Source organism: Salvelinus alpinus, chromosome 31 (genome assembly GCF_045679555.1).
Source record: "Salvelinus alpinus chromosome 31, SLU_Salpinus.1, whole genome shotgun sequence".
Taxonomy (NCBI): Eukaryota; Metazoa; Chordata; class Actinopteri; order Salmoniformes; family Salmonidae; genus Salvelinus; species Salvelinus alpinus.
In genome coordinates this window covers 28,269,811-28,273,343 of record NC_092116.1, presented here as the reverse complement: position 1 = coordinate 28,273,343, position 3,533 = coordinate 28,269,811, and the positions used below count along the sequence as shown (strand labels likewise).

Genomic DNA, 3,533 nt, shown 5'->3' with positions numbered 1-3,533 from the left:
CTAGGCAGTCAGTCTCTGTCCCCTCCATACAGTTTCTCTAACCCCTTCATGGTCCCCACAGACATGCAATCTTTCCATAGCCATTTTCTGCTAATGTAAAAAGGGCTTTATAAATACATTTGATTGATTGACGGGAGATTGTGATGGAGAGAGAGGTAGGGATGGAGAGAGGAAGGGTGGGCGGGATGGAGATTGTAATGAGAGAGAGAGAGAGGGAGGGATGGAGAGAGGGAGGGATGGAGATTGTGATGGAGAGCGAGAGAGGGAGGGATGGAGAGATGGAGGGAGGGATGGATGGAGAGAGAGTGGGCAGTGTAGAAGAGGAGGGAGGGAGCAGATGTCACAAATTGCTATATAGAAAACCAGCCATCTTCCCTCCCTCCCTCCCTCCCTCCCTCCCTCCCTCCCTCCCTCCCTCCCTCCCTCCCTCCCTCCCTCCCTCCCTCCCTCCCTCCCTCCCCCATCCCTTCCTCTCTCCCCCTGTCCCTCCCTCCCTCCCTCCCACCATCCATCCATCCATCCCCCATCCCTTCCTCTCTCCCCCATCCATCCCTCCCTCCTTCCCTTCCTTTCCTCCCTCCTTCTCCTTCCTTTCCTCCCTTCCTTCCTTTCCTCCCTTCCTTCCCTCCCTCCCTCCCTCCATCCATCCATCCATCCCCCATCCCTTCCTCTCTCCCCCATCCCTCCCTCCCTCCCTTCCTTTCCTCCCTCCTTCCTTCCTTTCCTCCCTTCCCTCCCTCCCTCCCTGCCTCCCTTCCTCCCTCCCTCCCTCCCTCCCTCCTTCCCTCCCTCCCTCCCTCCCTCCCTCCCTCCTCCCTCCCTCCCCCTGTCCCTTCCTTCCTTCCTTCCTTCCTTCCTTCCTTCCTTCCTTCCTTCCCTCCTGTCCCTCCCTCCCTCCCTCCCTCCTTCCTCCCTCCCTCCCTCCCTCCCTGTCCCTCCCTCCCTCACTCCCTCCCCCTGTCCCTTCCTTCCTCCCTTCCTCCCTCCCCCTGTCCCTCCCTCCCTCCCTCCAGTGGTTCCATGAAGACATTATTAACAGAGACGACTCAGACGTCTCTCGCCTCACCAGGAGGGTGGGAGTTAACCCTGGCTGGTACACACACACACACACACACACACGCACACGCACACGCGCACACACCCACACACACACGCGCACACACACACACAGACACACATGCACACACACACATGTACACACACCTCTACATTAAGCAGACCAGTGCAGGGTCACGGCTTGCCTCTTCCTCACACCAGGAGTTGAATAATAATATGGAGGGCTGAGTGCCAAACACCACCCTTTCCCCTACATAGTGCACTACCCTATGGGCCCTGGTCAAAAGTAGAACACTATATAGGGAATAGGGTTCTATCAAGGACACAGCCATGGAGGACAGATAAGTAACCGTGACAATCCCTTTAAAAACCTCTCGCTGTGCCTGATTGGTTCCTGCCGCTAATTCATGTGCATGTTATAGGATGTGGGGCTGATGCTTCACCAGGGAATGCATTGCAGAGTGTGTGTGTGTGTGTGTGTGTGTGTGTGTGTGTGTGTGTGTGTGTGTGTGTGTGTGTGTGTGTGTGTGTGTGTGTGTGTGTGTGTGTGTGTGTGTGTGTGTGTGTCTCCTGGTATTATGGCCATTTAAATAGATTGTTCACATAGTTAAGCACTGATGGGGAGACTAGGTATACATTTGATTTAAATCAAGGTTAGGATTCACCCCTGCCTATGTGCATTTATTCTGTATGCCAATCAGTTAATATAGCGTATTTCAAAAACGTCTTCATACAAAACGACTACAATGTTAAAACAGTTGATATATTCAGCAGATTCTCATGTCTTTCAACTCTGTTTTTATTTGATTCTTCATTTCCCCACCTTCATCCTCTCCTCCTCCTCCTCCTCCTCCTCCTCTACATTAACCCGTGTCCTGACCCTGTCCTTTGTCCTCGGGGCTGGTACTAGTCTACACTCATACCCCCGTGGCCCTGTGAAATCCTGCGAGTCGAGTCACCCACGCGCTCCTTCTGATGTTGTTGTTCTCGTCCAGATTAGAGAGAGAGAGAAGGAGAAAGAGGGGAGGGGGGGGACAGACGGAGGCCGAGTTGAAAAGTCTTTACAAGTAGCAAACCCTCAATGGATTTATCAAAGACGCAGCAGCAGTGAAACACACTGTGTCGCACGCGCTAATCTGACACTTCTGTTGACACTAATCATCAATCGTCCTGTCACGAACCCTTGTTTTGCCGTGCATGTGCGCGGGAATATTACCACATTAAATTGAGACACGTAAAATAAATTAAAGACGTCTAGATTCAGGCAAAAGGAATCATATGTATTTGTTAACCCATTTCATTATAGACGTATACGCCTAGACAGTAATACGTTATTTTAAATATATATATATTCTCAAATTCAGTCTTGATTGACACTTTTTATTAGATGGCTATTCAAATGTAATATCTGTACGTTATAAAAGCCAAATTGCCTCACGTTGTTAACATGATCTATTTATCAGGATTTTAACATTATAATTACTAACATTAGACATAATATAAAATATAAATATTATGATCATAATATTGTATATAGTCATACATTGGTATTATTATACAAGTACTATGATAAACTTAATCTGATCACATGACATCATCACTTTACCTGTTGTCGATTCCAGTGTCACTCGGTGGGGCGGGGCTCGAGACTGGCTCTGCGCTCTTCAGGCGGTTCACAACGAATTTACATTACATCTACACTTTCCTTCTATTCCGTGGTCGTTTCACTTTTACCAGAGGTAGAATTTGTTTTATCGGAGGTCGAGAGGAATTGTATTTATTTGTTCCATATTTAGTTAACGGGGAATATTTGTTAAGCTTTATATTCGGACGGTTTGAATTAATTTTTTTCGCCACCAACAGCGGGACAGCACGAGCGAGCGACGGGGACCGGAACTGAGAGAGAGACGTCTTGTGCTGAATAAAACCTCAAGAGCTCGAGATACAGAATGGACATTATTACCAAAGGATGGCACTATAAATGTCTCCTAACTTTCTATTACTTTGCACGCAGTTCGTGAGAAATAACATAAACAATATTTATATTTAATCCATATTTATGTTGACCTCTGCTATTTACATGTGTCTGTCTTCAAATGGCTAAATGGACTGTGCGCTGAAAGCTGATGCAGTTATTTGATTCGATGTTTTATTTGATTTTGATTCGATGTATTAGAATCCCCATTAGCCGAAGCCAATGGCAACAGCTCTAAACTGCGTTATCATTGGCCTGTGAGTCAATTCAAACGAACAATTACAATATATTATATATATATATTATATTTTAGTTCATTTTAGAGACGTTTTAACATTGTATTCAATTTCCTTATATTGTTGTCGGATTTTGCGTTCTCCTTGAGCGCGCTTGAACGGAAGAATCTAAACACACAACCACCGGGGATTATAGCCTCTTCGCATGATGACGCCTCTCGGCTGAGACCGGGACCTTTACGTTAAAACCTAGGACCCAGGACCAG

General features: G+C 47.1%; 1 protein-coding gene and 1 long non-coding RNA gene across 2 annotated transcripts in view; one reads left to right on the top strand and one right to left on the bottom strand.

Annotated features, from left to right (window-relative positions):
- Positions 1-1,903: 1,903 nt before the first annotated feature.
- The window catches only part of LOC139561931 (uncharacterized), a 3,198-nt gene continuing 1,568 nt past the window's right edge, over positions 1,904-3,533 (bottom strand). Inside the window, exon 3 of the long non-coding RNA XR_011672250.1 lies at positions 1,904-2,028. This is a non-coding gene — a long non-coding RNA (uncharacterized lncRNA). The remainder of the gene's footprint in view (positions 2,029-3,533) is intronic.
- The window catches only part of sema4f (sema domain, immunoglobulin domain (Ig), transmembrane domain (TM) and short cytoplasmic domain, (semaphorin) 4F), a 132,037-nt gene continuing 132,026 nt past the window's right edge, over positions 3,523-3,533 (top strand). Inside the window, exon 1 of the mRNA XM_071379370.1 lies at positions 3,523-3,533. This exon is cut by the window's right edge and continues 127 nt beyond it. The gene's annotated coding sequence lies outside the window, so the exon portion shown is untranslated.